Source organism: Martes martes, assembly GCF_963455335.1.
Source record: "Martes martes genome assembly, chromosome: 5".
Classification (NCBI taxonomy): domain Eukaryota; kingdom Metazoa; phylum Chordata; class Mammalia; order Carnivora; family Mustelidae; genus Martes; species Martes martes.
The window spans coordinates 43,424,523-43,444,995 of NC_137892.1; positions in this window are offsets into that span (position 1 = coordinate 43,424,523).

Below are 20,473 nucleotides of genomic sequence, written 5' to 3' on the forward strand. Positions count from 1 at the left end.
TTACTGAACAAATGATAATTCAACCATATATATCAACCATATATATCAAATGATAATTCAACCATATATATCAGTATCCATTCAGGAATACAGAAAACTTTCCACAGATCAAATATAACTTGAAACCAGATTACATGGAGTCTAAGAAATGTAGCTTGTTGAATTTCAGCCTTTCTGTGATAGAGATGAGAGAAAAAAGAAAAGTAATGGAATTGAGAAAAAACAGAAAATTAATCCACATAACATAATGGGATACAATTAATTCTTTTTTTAAGTTTTATTTATTTATTTGAGAGAGAGAGAGAGAGAGAGAGACAATGAGCGTGAGTGGTGATGGGGGGTAGACAGAGGGACAAGCCGACTCTCCACTGAGCATGGAGCCTGATGTGTGGTGGACGTGAGGCTTGACACAGGGCTCCATCCCAGGACTCCAAGATCATGACCTGAGCTGATGTCAGTTGCTTAATCAACTGAATCACCCAGACTCCCCTATAATTAAGCTTCTTAAATGTATTATACCTGCATGTATTCTGATGTTCACAAACTCACAATATTTATATGATACAATTAATGGCCTTTGAAATTATGTATATATATTCTTATATATTTTTCCTTATATGTTAAATAGTGAACAGATGTAGATTTTTGTCTATTGATTTTTTTTCAGTTCAAATGTAATTTTGAGATAATGTTAGATTTACAGAAAAGTGGCAAAAATAATGCAGAGAATCCCTGTACAGATCTTCCTAAACTTCTGACGGAATTTTCATCCCAATAAACCATGTCTGTAGAGTGCGGATTGGTTTGCCAAAACAATGTTTGCATGGCCCTGGGTGTTGGTCTTTTTGCTCTGTGCCTCGAGAAAGGGTTTTTGCATGCTTACCTGTCCTTCATTCTTTGGTTTTCAACAGTTATTTGTTATTCAAAGTTTCCCAGCTTGGTTGTGGGGACTTGAGGAGCATTCTGTCCCCTTGATTAAACTTTAGTGTCAGTCATAGCATCCTAAATTTGGGGAATGCTGTGTTTTTATTTCTCCTTTCCTCGCTTAGTTCTGAGGCCAGTGCATAGACTTCCACTTCCCCAGGAGTAGAATTTTTCCCATGTTTCTGCCCCTGGATGTAATAAATGTCTCCAGCACCCCCAAAATGGTAGTATACTTGCCCACCTCCCACAGATTAAGGCTTTTGTTCCATAGTGGACACAGAAGAAAAGAGTCCAAGTGGAGGTTCTTGTCCATCCCATATGACTGCTGTTTCTCTCCTCCAGTGTACTACAGTGGAAACTTTCTTACAGCTCATTGTTGTCTTTTTTGTGAACACCCACTGATGTTTATTGATTATTGCCTTCAATGGATGTGGAGTCCTCCAATATCTGTAAACTCCAGGGGCATCACAACACTCCATGGGTCCAAATGCAGCTTTCAACAATTTGTCATTTACATGGAACTCCTGTTGCAAGTACCCATTTATATCTACAAGTGAGCCAGTGCTCACCTCTCCTCTCTCCCTTCAGGTTGCTTCCTCTTATTAGATTGGAGAACAGTGGTTTGTCAGTGAATTTAGTTCTCTAATAGGTTCAAAACCAGTCATAATTTAGTTTGTTGTTTTTTCATTGCAAATATGAGAGTGAAGTACCTTCAAGCTTCTTGTATCCAAGAAAAGAAAACAGAAGTTTTACTTATCACTTCTGCATGGTTTAGATTTTTACACTAGTATATACTGCATTTATGTACTTAAAATACACTTGATGTATGATGATATATGATACATATTTTTAAACATATCTAGCATAAGTGTATATGCTTAATTCTTTGTATAAATTAAGGTATAATAGACAATAATATTTCTTGATTTTGTAATGAGAAGAAGTCATTTAAAAGGATAAACAAAACACACTTTTAGGAGAAAACATCATGATAATAGAAATGTTTCTGATTGAAATATGATTCAAAGTAGTAGATGTGTGTGTGTGTAAGTGATAGGATCAGATAAAATATATCTGCTGAGGCTATTTCCACATTCTGTGTAGATTCGTTTCTGTAAGAACATTTCCTTGATTTTGTAATAGTCTGGAGGATGAGGGAATTGGAGGGAAAAGGCGTGGTGTGTGGCAAGGGGGAGTGTATGAATTGTGGAGGGTGAAGGATGAGAATGAAGGTGCTTGGTGATTACAGATCATTAAGAGGATGAACCATGGAAAGGGAATTTTCCTAGTGCCATAGATTATGGAAGATGGAGAGAAAAGGAAGCACTATTTCTGTGTAAATGCCTTCTGGCTGCTGATTTGATTGTATTCCTTTGACTGTGAGACCACTTTCTAACCAGTCAACAGGGGCCCCAGGATTTAATTTGGGAGTGAAGTGCTCATATGGAAATCGACCAAATGTTCAGGGCACTTTTATAAAGTGTTAATTAGGCTTTACATTTTTTCTTTTTATTGTTTTGATTTGACACATTTTCACGAGATAAAATGTATTATTTTTTTTAAATATTTTTTTTAATTTATTTGACAGACAGAGATCACAAATAGGCAGAGAAGCAGGCAGAGAGAGAGGAGGAAGCAGGCTCCCTGCTGAGCAGAGAGCCCGATGCGGGGCTCGATCCCAGGATCCTGGGATCATGACCTGAGCTGAAGGCAGAGGCTTTAACCCACTGAGCCACCCAGGTGCCCCAAAATGTATTATTTTTATGATGACAAAATCAGTAAGATCTATTTTTAGAAGTCAGTCTTTAATTTGAAGCCCAGTAAAATGTAGAAAATCATAAAGGAATGAAGAAGTCATCTCTATTGGAGTCAGGTGGTTAGCCACCATCAGTTAGGATGAACTTCTCTTAGAAATAAACAATTCCACTAAGCCTCAGTTTGCACATTAATCAAATAACAACATTAAATTGGATCGGTTATTTTTCACAACTGTGCGCTAGGAAGCCCTAGGACACAGAGGGTGGAACCAAAGAGGTCAGCAGAAAGATCCTAGAGCCACTTACTTGTTTGTTTTAATATTAATTTGTTTGTTTTAACATTAGGGTTCCTGTTAACTTTAACATAACATTGTTAATTAAAAAATAAAAATTAAAAATCGTATGATCCAAAAGAATTTTAGAGTTCTAAATTAATTAATAAGAATGACTCTTAATGATTTATTAGTCTTCTAGGGCGGCCAGGACAAAGTACCACAAACTGGGCTGTTGAAAACAACAGAAATTTACTCTTGAACAGTTTGGAGGCCAGATGGATGAAATTAAGATATTCGCAGTCCTGTGATGCCTTTGAAGAATCTGGAGAAGACTCTTCCCATGACTCTTCCTAGTTTCCGGTGTTTGCTGTTGATCCATGGAGCTCCTTGACTTGTGTATGCATCAATCCTCTCTCTGCCGTGGTCTTCATATGGCATTCATTCCTCTCTGTTTCTGTGTATCTCCAATTCTTCTTATAAGGATATCAGTCAGATTGGATTAAGGCTCATCCTAATCCAGTAGGATCTCATCTCAACTTGACTACATCTGCAAAGATCCTGTTTCCCAATTAGATCACATGCACAGGTACCAGAAGTTAGGACTTCAACATACTTTTTAAAGGGACACAATTTAATCTGCAACAGACATTAATGGGTAAGTACAGTACAGCATAGTATAGTATATTTATTCTTAAAGACAAACAGTGGCTAGAGAAAATGTTCAAAAATACATAATTACACAGTTCCTAACACAGCTGTATGACCTTGTGCAAGACTCTTACCCTTTCTGAGACTTACTATCCTTAACTGTAAAATGCAGCTAATAATTTTATCTACCCCCTTAGGGTTGCTTGGAGATTACATGAGTTCACATATGTAAAGCACTAAGGACAGGGAATATTTGTAGGGAGACCTTATAACTTCTTGTCATTAGACAAGATAACATCTTGTACATACAGATAATATGCTTTGTAAATTAACAGCCAAGTTGTGAGACTAGCTCCTTAAAAGAGAAAGGGATTCATTTGCTGGATGAGGTAATGAAGGGGATCTTCAAACAACAGAGGGTGAACCTTAAACCATGGCTAGAAATTGGATAGATGAAAAGGAAAGCCATAGCATATCATGAAGTGGTACGAGCAAAAGTAACTCTTTTCTGTTCTCTTTCATTTCTGTATTCAAAAATACGCAATCATTTCTACTTGTTACCAATACTTTTCAATATGGTAACATTTCTTCTTTCTTGTTAGGACTGTCTTTAAAAAATATATTACATTGAATCGTGAGCGTTTCATGTCTAATGGTGTGTGAGTACACCTTGCATAAGAGAATAACCATTTGGATATTTGTTGCCTAGTTTTAAAACTAATTCTAGAAAATAAAGAATCAAGCAATAAAGGCAACTGACTTTGTAAATTAGTGTCACAGAAGGTCAGGAATTTAGGAATTATATATGCACACAATTATATTTTACATGTATGTATTATTTTATTTTTAACATATTTTATTACACATGACTTTATATATTATAGAATTTTATATATTTTATTGTGTACATATATATATTTATATACATAATTTCTGTTACCTAAAGGATTCCCACCTCCCCCAGCCCATGGTAACCTCTAATCTACTTTCTGTCTTTATGGAAAACTATCCTTTCTCCACTGAATGGACTTGGAACCCTCACCAAAAATCAGTGTGGTATAGATGTATGGACTTTTTCTATGCTTCCAATTCTATTCCCTTGGCTAATATATTTATCCTTATGTCAGTATCACACTGATTTTATTACAGAAGCTTTGTTGTATGTTTTGAAATTAAGTGTGAGTCTCCAAACTTTGTCCTTGTTTTTCAAGATTATTATTATTATTATTTTATTTTTTGGCTATGTGGTACTCCTTGTCATCCTAAATGAATTTAAACATTAGCTTTTCCATTTCTGCAAAAAGACTGATGACATTTTGACAGTGTGGTGAATCTGAGTGATAGGGAGAGTGTGAAGGGGAGTTGTTTTGAGTAGTACTGACATTTAATTAAATTGTTTTCCCATTCATGAATATGGGGCATATTTCCATTTATTTAGGTCTTCTTTAACTTTTTTTCAGCTATGCTCTATAGTCTTTAGTGTACAAGTCTTTTACTTTCTTGGTCAAATGTGTTCCTAGGTATTTTTGTATTGTATTAATTTAGATGATATTGTAAATATAATTGCTTTCCTAATTTATTTTTCAAATTGTTATTGCTATATTATAAAAACACAACTGATTTTTGTGTGTTGATATTTACCATGAAACTTTGCTAAACTTCTTTGTAAATTCAAGCACCTTCCTTTTGGAAATTTTCTATACATAGGATGATATTATCCTTGAATGCAGTTTACTTCTTCTTTTCTGATATTTTTTTTCCTTTTCTTGTCCAGTTCATTTGTCTAGAACTTTTGGTACAGTATCAAAGATCAGTGGTAAAAGCAGCATCTTTGTCATGTTCCTGACCTTTGGAATAAAGTTTAGTCTATCTCCACTGAGTATGATGTTAAGTGTGGGTTTTTCATACATGTCCTTTATCATGTCCAGGAAATTTCCTTCTATTCCTAGTTTTCTGAGTGTTCTTTATCATGAAAGTATATTAGCTTTCATCAATTGTTCTTTTTCTGCATCAATTGAGATGATCAGTTTTTCTTTGTTCTGTTCAAGTGACATATTACATAGGTATTACCTTGTATAAAACTACCCTTGCTTTCCAGAGCTAAATCCCACTTGATCATGTTGTATGATCTTTTTAATGTGCTTTTAGATCTGGTTTTCTAATATCTTGCTGAGGATTCTGTATCTATATTTATAAGGGATATTATATGGTGATTTTCTTCTTTTTTTTTTTGGTAACTTTTTATCTGGCAGTTGTGTCAGAGTGCTGCTAACTTCATAGAACAAGTTTCAAAATATCTTTTCATCTTCTGTTTTTTGAAAAGCTTGAGAAGGGTTGGTATTAATTCTTCTTTAGATATTTGGTAGAATTCACCAGTGAACTCATCTGATCCTGAACTTTTTTCTGTTAGGCAGTTTTTGACTACTTATTCAATCTCTTTACTTGTTATAGGTTTACTTATTATAGGTCTTTTGAGATTTTCTATTTTCGATTTTTTTTTTAGTCAGTTTAGGTAATTTGTGTTTTTAGGAATTTGTAAATTGCCTCTAGATTATTTGTTTGTTGGTATTCAGTTGTTCATATTATTCTCTTAATATCCTTTCCATTTCTATAAGGTTGGTATAAATGTCTCACCACGTTCATTTCAGAATTCAGTTATTTGCTCCTCTTTCCTTTTTTTTTTTTTTCTGTCAGATAAAAAGGTTTGCCAATTTGCTCATCTTTTCAGAGAACCAACCGTTAGGTTCATTTATTGTGTTGTTTTTATATTCTCAATTTTATTTGTTAACACTATGATCTTTATTATTTTCTTTTTGATAGCTTTGTATTTAGTTTCTTTTCTGGTTCCTAGTTTAGCTTTTTGTTTGTCTCTTTGCTTCATAGTGGTTCATGGTATAAATTATATAAATTTCCTTTTACTAGTCTTCTCAGCTATAAAGTAAGGTTAGTGATTTGAGGTCTTTCTTACTTTTCATACATGTCTTTTTGCAGCTACAATGTTCCCACTAAGCATTTCAATGTTACACCCAAAAAGTTATGTCATGCTTCATTTTAATTCATCTCTAAGTATTTTCTAATTTCTCTTATGATCTTTACTGACCATAGGTTGCTTAAGAATATGTTCAATATCCACCTATATATGTAAATTTTCCAATTTCCTTTTGTTATTGATTTCTAGATTCATTCTACTGTGGTGAGAGAATATACATTATGTGATTTCAAACTGGGATGCCTGGGTGGTTGAGTCAGTTAAGTGACTGCTTTTGGGTCAGGTAATGATCCCAGGGTCCTGGGATCTAGTCCTGCATCAGACTCTTTGCTCAGGAGGGAGCTTGCTTCTCCCTCTGCCTGATGCTCCCCCTGCTTGTGCTCTCTCTGACAAATAAATAAATAAATCTTTCAAAAAGTAAATAAATAAACAATAGAAATTGTTTTTTGGTGTAGTATATGCTTTATTCTGGAGAATATTCTATGTGCCTTTGAAAAGAAAGTATATTCTACTGTTATTTTTGTGGGCTGTTTTATTTATGTCTGTTAAGTCTGGTTGGATTACAGTATTGTTCAGTTCTATGTATGTGTGTGTGTGTGTGTGTGTGAAGTTGTTTCCTTTTTCTTTTTCTTATTTTAAAGATATAATTTACATTAGAAATTATATATAAGTTTAAGGTGTACAACATGTCGATTTGATACACCTAAATATTATAAAATAGTTACCACTATAGTGTTAGCACCTCCATCACCTAAGTAAAATTTTTTTATGGTGAAAGCACTTAAGATCTACTCTCATAGTATCTTTCAGGTATATTATACAATATTGTTAACTATAATTTTTATGTTGTTCATTAGATCCCCAGAATGTATCCATCTTATAACTGGAAGTTTGTACTCTTTGACCAACATCTCCCATTTCCTCCACCCCCAGCCCTTGCTCCACCATTATACTTTCTGTTACTATGAGTTTGGCTTTTTTAGATTCTACAAGTTTGGCCTTTTTAGATTCTACATAGGAGTGTCATAATACAATATGTGTATCTTTTGTCCCAGGAATCTGTCGTTTGTTAGTTCAACTTGCAGTATTTTTGAGCAATACTTGCCTCTTTTTCAGTCTAAGTTAAACAAAGCAAACACCCTGTATCAGTCCTTCAAGTATCCCCCAGAAGGGTCAGAACTGATTTGCACAAAAACTTGTGAAAAAGATCTGCTGTGTTTCATCTGGAACTGGAGACCAAAGCCCCACACTGGAATACTGGCTGCCACCGTGTTAAGATTGCTGCCGAACCAGGAAGGTGGCATGGTAAGGGCAAGTAAAACCACCCAAAGCTTTCTTGACATTTTCAAGTTGCCTGTTTCTTGATTCAGTTTCACTTAGTTGATGTAAAACCTTGGACTATTTTCCAGAGTTTTGACAAAGCTGTTTTTAAGAGTTAATGCTTGTTTTCTGATGATTCTATGAATGGATAGGCGTTTAGAGTGCCTACACCACCACGTTGCTGACATTACTCTGAGACATTACCAGGCGTATTTTAAAAAGGAGATTTTTTTTTAATATTCCAGGTCTAGTTAAAATCTCATGGATGAAGTTCCAGTTTCAAAGGAGGCCTTTCTGCAATACTTTATGCCACAGAGAATTGAGGGCTCAGTGGTCAAAGGAATTAATAATCTACATGACCTCAATATGATCTGGGGTGGCTTCTGGAGAAAACAAGGCTTAAGTCAAATCCTTAAGGTTGAGTAGCATTTAGACAGATGATAGAGGGTGGAGGTGGTTTGAGTTAAGACCCTGATTTAGACAGGGTTGTTGGCAATATGCGGAGAATTCTGCCGAGATAGTGAACTGACTTGTCAGCCTAGCTAGGGCAGAACATTTATTTATGGGAAACGATAAAATAAAATAAATAAATCTAATGCATATATAACTTGTGCTTCAGCAAATGATTTCAAAATCTCAGTCTTTTACAGCTATTTTATCCATATCTCCTGAGCTACAGGGTAAAATAACACCAAATGGGTTCGAGAAGTTTTTAAGGTTACAGACTTTGAAATTTAGGTGGTTTAATGATTCTATGCTTCTGTAGTTTCCTTTTTTCCTGTATAACTAGTGTTGCTATCATCTTCAATCATATTATAATTTGTATGTCATCTGCCTTTAAATTCTCATCTTGCCTTGCTGTTAAAAAAGAATTTAAAATGCATTATACCTATAAATACATGAAGCTTAAAAAGAAAAAAATCATATTTTTCTTTTATAAACAAGTCAAATTATTAATTTTAGAAATAATAATCATATTTTGTTCCACAGATGATATAAAGTCACTTTCAATAAGATATTCACTGCCTGAAAATATAGATAGACTTTGAAAATAATAGAAATCAAAATGATAATATAAAGATGAGAAGGAAATATTCAGTAGCTTATAATCTTAAAATTGAAACTAAAGGCCAAAGAATGTTCACATCTTACATAATTGCTCCATATTTTTTACATACGGTCTTTCGACAAACAGCATTTAGCTAATGCAGAGTCGAATGTTATTCCAAAATCGGGTCTAGAATCAAGTTCTCCTGGTTGACAATACCATGTTAGCAGATTCAAGTTGAGGACAGAAAATAATTTAGGGCAAAAGAATATATTATGAACATGATAATTATCTTTTTAAGTAAGGTATTAAAATGCCTTATTTTTGTGATCTGTATTAGTTTTCTTGGGTTGCCATAATAAAAAAAAAAAATACAAGAGGGGCGCCTGGGTGGCTCAGTCGGTTAAAGCCTCTGCCTTCGGCTCAGGTCATAATCTCAGGGTCCTGGGATGGAGCCCCACATCGGGCTCTCTGCTCAGCCCGGAGCCTGCTTCCCCTTCTCTCTCTGCCTGCCTCTCTGCCTACTTGTGATCTCTCTCTCTGTCAAATGAATAAATAAAATCTTTAAAAAAAAAATACAAGAAACTGGTTGGCATGAGCAACAGAAATATTTTTTCTCACAAATCTGAATGGTAGAAGTTTGAAATCAAGATGTCAACAGTGCTGATTTCTTCTGAGACCAATTTTCTTCACCCAGAGATAGCTGTCTTTGCAGTCACATGGTCTTGCCCCTATACAGATCTGTATACTAATTTCCTCTTCTTCTGAGGATATCAGTCATCTTGGATTAGAGCCCACCCAAATGACCTCATGATAATATTATCATCTCTTTAAAGACTCTGTCTCCAAATACAGTTATATTCTAAGATACTGCAGGCTAGAACTTCAAAATTTGAAGTTTGGGCAAAGACAGTTCAGCCCATAATAAAGTAATTCTGTCAAATACACCTTGTTCACCTCTTTCAGTAAGAACTGAGAAATAGGGGTACTTGGGCGGGTGTTGGTTAAGCATTGGACTCTTGATTTTGGCTCAGGTCATGATCTCAGGGACATGAGATGGAGCCCCATACTATGTCTCCACGCTCACCAGGGAAACTGCTTGAGATTCTCTCTCCCTCTCCTTTTGACCCTCTCTCATTCTCTCTCTCATAAAAAAAAAAAAAAATTAATCTTAAAAAAAAAAAGAATTGTGAAATATGGTTGATAGAACATAATTCCTTCTAAATTCATGCAATTATTTTGGTTGAGTTGAGGGTTAGCTCTGGGACCTCTAGGTTTCACTGTAAAGATAAAAGTTAACTCAAGATATATATGATGTTTAGCTTCCAGACTCATTTAATCACAATTTCAATAAAAATTAAAATATCTTCATGATTTATTATATTATTATCATTCTGAATGTCTTTGTGACTTTGTGACTTTTCTCCTAAGCATGAAAATCTTAAAACACTATACTAGATTCCTTGGAAAAAAAAAAAAAACCCACTACATTTATATTCTTAAGACCTTGGTTTATAAATATGCTAATGTTACTATATTTTTCAACAAATAATTCTTGCTTTTTGTGTAAATTCAGAACACACTAATGTACGATATTTGGATGAATAAGTTGTTAGGAGATTGATCTATTATGAGCCATGTTCATACATAACAGACTTTGGGAGAAGATGTTATTTTACTTCATTGACTTAATTTCTGTTAATAAAGAACATGGATAATTCTGAGTATAGTAGCTTAATGATATTATATAATCCAAGGGTGAAAAATAGGCTAATGTTTGCTTATTTATCAATGAAAGAAATTTCAATTCACTTCTTGAGTTGCCTCCAGTATCTTGGCTTTACTATTCCCCACAAACAGATATTTTTGTAAATGCTTACTATGTAAATATAATGATTTAACATCATTGGCTAATTGACTACATAAATTGGTCTGGGCTTATATTATTTTTCTTTCTTTACTGAATAAAAGATTTAAGTTAAAGGAAATAAAGTATTACTAATTCATTCATTTCAGAGTGTCCACTGGATAGGAAAAAATAAAATGTATTTTTGAAAATATGGTCTTGGTGTTGCCTGCAGTTTTGAAGAGTCAGCAAATCAAAATGCTATTAAAATCTAATTTAAAAACCTAATTTATTAAACTTTGAGAGTTTAAATCTGAATTTTTCCAAAATCTAAATATATATATATTTTAAATCTCCATTTATTATTTTAGTTTGTTTATTGTGTTCTTCCACCCCATTTAACTCCAAAAGCTTAATCTCAGAATCTGGCAGGAAATGGCTAAATTCCCCAAGCTGAGCCTATGGCTGTTATCAAGCATATCTTTCTTCTTCTTCATCATCTGTCATGTTTTTCAGGGATGCAGATCCTTTCAGGATGGTTCCCAGGTTTTGGTGGCATCTGCTTTTGGGTGGTTTTGCTAAATGGGGAACATGACAGAAGACTGGGGAAGGGAAAGGAGGAGAAGAAGGGAAAGTGGGTATTTAATTGGAGATTAAAGGGCTGTCTAGGGCAGCATCTCTGGCATAGCTCTATTCCTCTCTGCACTTTCCTCCTCTGGACTGGTCGACATTGGTTCTGCCTTCCATCTAGTGATCTAGCTCCTGGGATCCTCTATCTCTCCATTTCAGCTAGCTATGGCTCCTGCTGGTACTAATTTCTGGGTTAATTCCCTGTTCCCTATTGGGCACTAGGTCTTCCATCACTCATGCAACCAATACCTTTGTTCACTTTTCTCTGTTGAAGTTATTTCTATTTTCCTATTGAGACTCTGAATGATATTCTCTCCCTAAAAAATATGGAGTCTTTCTGTAGAAATTGTAAAAGTAATTATTTTCTGTTCCTTTTGTGTTTATGTACTCAGAAATAGTCAATATTTTCTGCTTAATCTCAACATTTCAGTATGATAAAAATTATAGTTTCTTGTTAAGATTTTTTTTAAAGCACACATCTCACTTTGGTATTTTCCTCTACTAGACTTCATAGTTTTCTATTATATTCAAATGCACTCAAGTATTTTGGAGGGGGGTGGAGGCAAGAAAATTTTGTATGGAAATGGCAAAAGTCAGTTCTTTTGAGGTTATTACCAAATGGGCAGGGGAGAAGTGGGATTGAAGATTGGAAATGGAGGCAAGAAATAATATAAAATAGAGGTTGCTCCAATGCAACATATACATGAGGTAGAGAAAATAACAAAAATTAATTAAGACCTTTAGGTTAATACTTCTGGTTCTCATAGGAGAGGACAGTTGAGAAATAAAAGAGGATTGTGTAGTAGGAAAGAGGAATTAACAGTTGAATGTCATAAAATCAGGTCTATAAGGATCATTTAGAGGATACAATCAAAAGTGCAAAAAGTACTTCTGGTAAAGAAACTATTAATCTGGTGCTCAGTATCAACCACTCCCCACTTCCATTTTCCTGAATAGAACCTTGCTTATGTTCATCAGTGTAAAGTTCCCAACTAAAAAATCACTTTCTAGGATTTCCTTTGGGCTACAATTGTCTATGTAACCAACTTCCACCCAGTAAGGAATATGAAAAAGTTGTATGTGGAATTCTTTATTTATTAAAGGGTAGGTGACAACTGGTATCAACATCTGCCTCCCTTCATGATGCTGGGAATTAAAGGAACCATGCAACTGTGAGGTATGAAGCAAGAGAAGGCTATCTCTCTAAGACTGGCAGGTTGGTTATGTGGAAGAGCAGTAAAATACTATGGGACATCTGGGTGGCTCAGTCAGTTTAGCATCTGCCTTTGGCTCAGGTCATGATCTTAGAGTCTTGGGATTGAGTCCTCCTCTCCCTCTGCCTGCCGCTCCCCCTGCTTGTGCTCACTTGTGTTCTCCCTCCCTCTCTCTCTCTGGCAAATAAATAAAATCTTCAAAAAAATTAAAAAAAAAGAACATCTCATGGCAAACATAATCAAGAATGAAGTAAAATAAAGAACACAATTATATGTTTCTTACACAACAAGCAGGAGGTTGCTAGCATTTGTCGGGCCAAGGTGTCTACGATTAACTTGGCGTTTCCCCACAAAATGCAAGATGTCTGCTGTGGCTCCAGTCACTACAGAGACATTCAGACCCAAAGAAAGAAATACATACAGAGAATGATGCTAGTGTGTTTTATCTTTTTTCTAAGAAAAGTAAAAGATTCTGACAACTACCAAGCTTTCATTTGTTCTCATAGGGCAAAATGCCTCAAATCACCCTTTAATGGGGAAAGTGAGAAATCAGAGGATGATTACTGTTACTGCTTTGCATTTTGCCAAACTAAACTAAACCAAGATTCTATTTTCAAGGATGAAGTAGAGATGGATATAGTTAGGATAGATAAGAGTCTGTAAAAATATTTAACAAAGCAAAGGAAACCTCAAGTCACTTTCCCTTTCTTTATAACATCTGACAAATAAGAAATAACAACTGCCAAGTCTACTCTAATACACTAAAGCAGATGTTGTAAACAAAACTGATCAAAGGAAAGAAAGGGAAAGCAGAGTAATTCTTAAACATATCAATAAGATATTTGTTAAAAATAAAGGAAACAAAGTATATCGTGTGCATTGTATATGGTCTCATTTAAATGCCTTTACAAAAAAATTAGTTACTGAAATTTTCTTCTTTTCTCTGATAATTGAAAGATACAGGACAACAGCTAAAATATTTAATATTTAATATATCTAATATATAATATTTAATATATTTAATATATACATATATTTAATATAAATATAAAATATTTAATATTTAATAATATTTTATAGTATTGCCAACTTGCTAATTAAAAATAAGAACCACAGGGTGCCTGGGTGGCTCAGTGGGTTAAAGCCTCTGCCTTCGGCTCAGGTCATGATCCCAGGGTCCTGGGATCGAGCCCTGCATCGGGCTCTCTGCTCAGCAGGGAGCCTGCTTCCCCCTCTCTCTCTGCCTGCCTCTCTGCCTACTTGTGATCTCTGTCTGTCAAATAAATAAAATCTTAAAAAAAAAATAAGAACCACAATATAAACAAATTGATATTTCCAAGCATGTTGAATAAGACAAATAATATTTTCCAAATTATTGCAATCAACAGCCCTAATATCAATTGTATTTAGCAAAAGAATAGCATAGAAAAAACAAATAGCAATTTTTCAAATTCAATTCAGTTTTGAACATACTCTCTGATTGATTAAAAAGGACCAGGGATTTAAATAAAGTTAACTAACTTCAAAATAAATGATGATCATGAAAATGATGGAGATTATATAAACATCTTACCTTTTTATTGTGTTTCTTATATATTCTTTGTTATGCATTTTAATATTCATTTTGGTTAAAAAAAAAGTTACCTTTATTTTACATGTGAGAAAACTAAATTCAAAAGTGTTCAGTGGGGGCGCCTGGGTGGATCACTGGGTTAAAGCCTCTGCCTTCAGTTCAGGTCATGATCCCAGGGTCCTGGGATCGAGCCCCGCATCAGGCTTTCTGCTCAGCGGGGAGCCTGCTTCTCCCTCTCTCTCTATCTGCCCTCTCTGCCTACTTGTGATCTTGTCTGTCAAATAAATAAATAAAATCTTCAAAGGTGAAAAAAAAAAAAAGTGTTCAATGACTCAGCCATGATCACAGGTATTAGGAGGCAGAGAAAAGCATTCATTATTGAATACCAAAATTTGTTTTGAAAATATTATCTAGATAGATAGTCCAGGGAGAAAGCTGTTACACTCTTTCAATAAAAGTTATCATTTGGGAGGGGAGAATATTCTGGCTATTATACAGATGGTACAACAAACATGCAATTACAGTACTGTTCAGTAATAAGAAAATAAATAACTGACTTAGGAAAGGACTATTTTTTCTCCTGTTTAAAATTTAGTATTTTCTAGCCAAGAATAGTCACAAAAGGTAATTTAATGAGGATATGTTCTGTACCAAATTTATGGAAAATTCGATTTTGCTTCCTGGTTCATAGTAGATACTCTCTTACTGTGTGCTCACTTGGCAGAAAAGGCTAGGGAATCTTTTTATAAGAATACCCACCCCAGTCTGAATGCCCCACTCTCATAAGCTAAGCATCTCCCAAAGGTCCCACCTCCTAATACCATTACCTTTTGTGGTTAGGATTTCAACATATGAATTTTGGGGAGGTCATGAACATTTAGATGATAGCGGTTCACTTACATGTCAGAGGCTTTCAGTAGTTTGAACGGAATGGCTATATAGCACTGAGTAGGGTGTTTCAATTTCCATTTCTGTACATATTCTTGGTGTAATCTTTAACCATGATTATTCTGAGATGTTCTGAAATTTCAAGAATCAGAAGTGGTGACTGATAAAATGAAAATGATTAATTGTCCGAACTAGTATATTTTCTTAGAAGAACTAATTAACCATTGGGTTTCTGTTGTTCCAGCTACAGTCAGATATTCTGCTGGGCTGTAAAGTTTGTTTCTACCATGGTAGGCAAGGTGTTTATGCTTTTTAAAGATTTCTTTTAAATTTTTCAGTTCTTTCCTCTTAAGTATCTTACACTGAGATTTTACTTTCTTTTAATTTTCTAAAACTGTCAGAATTCATCGAAATCCTCCTACCAGCTAATATGATACTACTTCCTTCCTAAGCCCCTTTATGAAATTAAGACTCTTTATTCGTGTAGGTACCAGTTACTGGATAATTCAAATCTCCATTACAGAAGAGAATGATATCAATTAATTAGTAATCCAAATTATAGCTAAAGATGCTGTCATTTACTTAACAAACAAGACACAAATTAGCTAGATAGAGGACTCACTTTATTTATTTATTTATTTATTTAAGATTTTATTTATTTATTTGACAGACAGAGATCACAAGCAGGCAGAGAGGCAGGCAGAAAGAGAGGAAGGGAAGCAGGCTCCCTGTTGAGCAGAGAGCCCAATAGGGAGCTCGATCCCAGGACCCTGGGATCATGACCTGAGCCAAAGGCAGAGGCTTTAACCCACTGAGCCACCCAGATGCCCCAGGACTCACTTTAATTAAGGTTGACTAGCTAACATAGAATTGTTCATGCATGGTTATTTCTTGAACACAAGTTTCTGATGACATGTCATTCACCTGCAGCTCTTATTTATAGAAGCATTATTTATTGATCTTTAAGATCTATAAATGTACTCTGCATAGCCAAGAGTCAAAGAAAAGCTATGCCCACTATGCCAATGATCACTGCCCTTTGAATATTTACGATATTGTTTTCATCAGGGAAATTAAAAAGAATAACGAACACAAATAATATTTAGAAGACTGTAGATAGAAAATAAGAAGAGTTATTTCCAGCTATTTTAAGCAAAATGTCATAAATGTGAAATTACTTATCTTAACTTCTAATCAGTTTATTATTAAGTCGGTTAAAATTGGTCAACTATAAATAAACATATGAGTATAACAAAAGATGGTATGGAATCTGAATATAATACCATGACAAGCATGGATTTTCCAAAGGAAATAGAAAACTAAGATCCTTATTTTGGTAGGTTTTAGTCTAGTATTTTATCTAATTTTAATGCTTAAATGCAAATTATAACTGGAAAGCTAATTTTAAATACTTAATGGATAGTAGGATAGAAAATTAGTAGAATTATTCTGTATTGTTCCAAAGGCAGATATGAAAATAAGCACTTGAAAGTAACCACACTCTGATTCAAGAGAAAGAGTATATTCATTTATTAAAGCTGCTAATATTTTTACAAAAAAAGAGTTAAAGCCCTGAGATTGAAGCACAGACCATAGGGGACCATACTCTAGCACACATAAACCAAGGAATTATTTAAATGAGTTTGCCAGATAACTAAAAGTCATGTATGTGGTTTTTTTTTTAAAGCATAATGTATAAGTTCTGAATAAGCTATAATCCATAAAGAAAAGACAGTAAATTAGCTACAACAAAAAGGCCACAGTATGAGAAATGCAAATAAACTTTTAGGCAATGTTAATCAATTGAAGTACAATAAAAGTAATTGTTACACTTAATTAGGCTTAGATACAGCAACATATTTAAAAAGGCATGTTGGAAAACTAAAATGTCCAAGGTTAGAATAATCAGGATGGTGAGGGACTAGAAATAATATCTATGATAAGTCACTGAATTAACTAAGAAACATTACCTTTGAAAAGAGTGTTATGAGATATTTACCAGCTGACTTGAAATTTTTGTTAGTTTGTCACTTAAATGATATAACATTATGGGAAACAAACAAACAAACAAAAAAGATAAAAAATGAATACTACAGGGAAATAAAGTTTGATTCATTAAAGGAAGAATTGTGTAGTATTTCTAACAGTGGAATATGATCCTTTTGAAATATTATTTCGACATCATTAGAAATGTTCACTGAGGCTTATCATCGTCAGTCAATGTTGGGATGGGTGGTTTTGTTTGAAAAGATTATAACATATATAATCTCTAAGGCCCCACAATTTATTCTAGAGTAAATTTTAACTATAAGCAAAAAATTTTCTCCTAGCACTCATTTTCATTATAAAATTCAACCTTTTTTGGCACTGGAGTGGAAAATTGAGTTTTCATGAAAAATGCAAAATATATTTATACCTTCTATATGTCAATTTAACATCTTACTGGAAATATATAAAATAACTAACACATTTTGGAATGCAAATTGATCAAATATTTAAATGGAAAATGATACAAAAGCTTAAAGACAAGAGTGGAAATGATAGAAATCATTGTCAATGATAGAACCCAAGTCAATAATAAAAAATATAAATAAGTTTACTTTGTAATAAGAAGAAAAGTTTTATGAAAAAAATATCATAAACAAAAACAAAAGATGGTAAGACACTGGGAAAAATAAAGTAACAAAAAGCCTAAATAATAAAGATCTCCTAAAATTTGAGATGCAAAAGTAATAATGAAAGAGGGAAAAGGAAAAAAAGAGATGAATTAACAATTCAAAGTAAATGCAAATTGTTCTGCAGTTATTACAAGGTGTTTAATAGTGGTCATTATTGGAGAAATGCAAGTTAAAACTATAGAGTTAGAAGGGAATTTTTAGGCAGATAAAAATGTTCTAGGGGCGCCTGGGTGGCTCAGTGGGTTAAGCCTCTATCTTCAGCTCAGGTCATGATCTCAGGGTCCTGGGATCGAACCCCCCATTGAGCCCCGCATCGGGCTCTCTGCTCAGCAGAGAGCCTGCTGCTCCCCCCTCTCTCTCTGCCTGCCTCTCTGCGTACTTGTGATCTCTGTCAAATAAATAAATAAAATCTCAAAAAAAAAATGTTCTATCATTTTGATGTTGCTTATGTGGCTGTACACATTTCAAAGGTACACTTGAAATTCGTGCATTTTACTTTGTGTAATTACACCTCAAATAAAAACAAACAGAACAAAACAAGAAGGCAGACATTTTTGAAGGGTTTTTCCTGGTTTGAGAAGACAGCAAGTATTGAATTGCCAAGCCAGAATTACATGACTCATAAATATTAGCCAGTACCAAGCTTTGTTAGTATTTCAAAGTATTTAGGCCATCTTGAGACTTGTAAAGCCCTATTTTCTTGGGGAAAAGGGCCAATACTGTCAACAAACTCTAAAGACTCTTTCTGTTTTGCACTCGGATGCATTCTGGATCTGATTTAACATACAATATTTAAGTGATACATGCAAAGCATTGTTCTCACAGAGAGATGCTTTAGTTTTGGAATATCTCCTTATCATTTTCCTATTAAACGCTCATCTTCCATGAATGTTTCTAATCAACATGCCCACAAGTCGATAAATTTAAGCTTTGTGTATTCTGTGCAAACTAGGCAGAGCAGATGAATCCCCCAAAGGTATTTCTTAGGTAAAAGTTTCCTTATTATTTTTCAGTTGGTAAATATCACTTATGGGTTCCCCAAGAGGTTAGTTTGTGGGCGTGTTTTCAAGGAAGCCTCTAGGCAGAGAGAGGCATGGGTTACAGGCATGCTTGCTAGTCACCTTTTTCACTAGTTCACCTTCTGACCTCAAGTATCTCCTTGCAACAGATGATTTTTTAATAATTTACTTTAAAGCCTTTATGCAATGCTTTATACAAAATAATAAGACTAATAATGCTCCAAAGACTACTGGGATTATTACTGCTTTTAAATAAACATAAATTAAAATTTAATCTTTTTTCGTGTATAGCTCTCTGAATTTTAATGTAAGTATAGATGTGGGTAACCACCAGCCCCCTCAGGCTAGAGAACAGTTGGTATTACTTCAAAAAACTGCCTCCTGCTGACTCTTTTAGTCACACCTACTCCCACTCCTACCCCTGGCAACTGGTAATGGTTAACATTTGTCTTTTCCAGAATATCATATTAATTAAATCATATAGTATGCAACCTTTTGAGACTGGCTTCACTCACTCTGCCTAGTACCTTTTGAAATTCATCCAAGTTGCTGCATATATGAATAGTTTTCTCCTTTCTAGTTACGTGCAGTGATTCTATTGTATGGATATTTTACTGTTTGTTTATCCATTTACCCTTGAATTACCTCTGGATCATTCCCAATCTTTGGTAATTATGAATAGAGCTGCTATAAATATTTGCGTACCAGCATCTGTATAAAGAGAAGTTTTCATTTCTGTTGGATAAATACCCAGAATTAAGATTGCTGGGTCATACAATACATTTAAGTTTAACTTTATAAGAGAGTTCCAGTCTGTTTTTGTGAGGGTTGTGCCATTTTGCAATCTTCCCACTAACTGACATTTCTGTTGCTTGGTATTCTTGTCAGTATCTTACATTGTCAGCATTTTTCATTTTAGCTATTCTGGTAGTTGTACAGTAGTATCTCTTCTTGGTTTTAATTTGCATTTACTTGAGGACAATATTGAACATTATTTCATATGCTTATTTGCCACCCATATATGTCCTTTGATGAAGTGTTGGCACAAGTCAGGTAACTTGGTTTCTACTGGCACTGGGTACACTTTCATCCTATATTTGTGGTTTTATTTGTGTGCTGGGCCTATGCTATCATTCAGAACATCTATGCATGGCCAGACCCTTTCACTTCATAAACTTGGGTGGCTACTTCTAAGAATCTGATTAAGGAATTTACCTTAGCATTAAAATCCTCTTCTGAGCTAGCAACTGGGTCTTTAGTGGGCATCTGCACAACTCATTTCAGTTATTTCTCTAAGTTCTCATAGAGACTTTCTAAATAGTTTCTAAAGGGGTGCTTTCTAGTTTCTGATTATAGAGGACCCTTTTGCCTCACTCTACTACAAGGCCATTGGCTAACACCCAAGGGTCAATAACCACCTAATGACTCCCAAGTGGCTGTTACTAAGCCCTCCTCCCCCACTGCTCAGATCTGCCCATTGTGCAGATTTTCTTTTACCTTGTTCCATCATGGGGTATCATACCATTTCCAAACAACATGTTCAATCCAGGAACTCTTAGCAGTGAACTCAGCAGTGTGCTTTGTCTTGGATGGGGAAGATTTATAGGGTTTAGATGTATAACAACTTAAGCAGGAAAGTCCGAGAGGGCTCAATTCTTGACAGC